Source organism: Etheostoma cragini, chromosome 13, assembly GCF_013103735.1.
Source record: "Etheostoma cragini isolate CJK2018 chromosome 13, CSU_Ecrag_1.0, whole genome shotgun sequence".
NCBI classification, from domain to species: domain Eukaryota; kingdom Metazoa; phylum Chordata; class Actinopteri; order Perciformes; family Percidae; genus Etheostoma; species Etheostoma cragini.
Window position 1 is genome coordinate 25,934,980 of NC_048419.1, and position 257 is coordinate 25,935,236.

The following is a 257-nucleotide window of genomic DNA, read 5'->3' on the forward strand; positions in this document are numbered from 1 at the left end:
ATTTCTGTTTCATGTTAAACTAAAAGGATCTTCCTCTTTAACTAAAGGTCTATCTCTGTAGGGATCCATCCCATAATGCTGTCAGACACTTAGAATAATAATCTGAGTCTGTCGGGTTACAGGTTGAAGAAGCAGGAAACAGAGTGACATAATAATATTTAAGGTTTATTATTACATATATCAACACATTTACAAACTGAATAAAGCTGGTTTGGACTGAACAACTTCCAGTAGAGACGGGGGCTGGGGGGGGGGGG

General features: G+C 38.9%; 1 protein-coding gene across 1 annotated transcript in view; it reads right to left on the reverse strand.

The window, feature by feature from the left end:
• Positions 1-222: 222 nt before the first annotated feature.
• ndufa2 (NADH:ubiquinone oxidoreductase subunit A2) overlaps positions 223-257 on the reverse strand; it is a 1,371-nt gene continuing 1,336 nt past the window's right edge. Inside the window, exon 4 of the mRNA XM_034890037.1 lies at positions 223-243. The gene's annotated coding sequence lies outside the window, so the exon portion shown is untranslated. The remainder of the gene's footprint in view (positions 244-257) is intronic.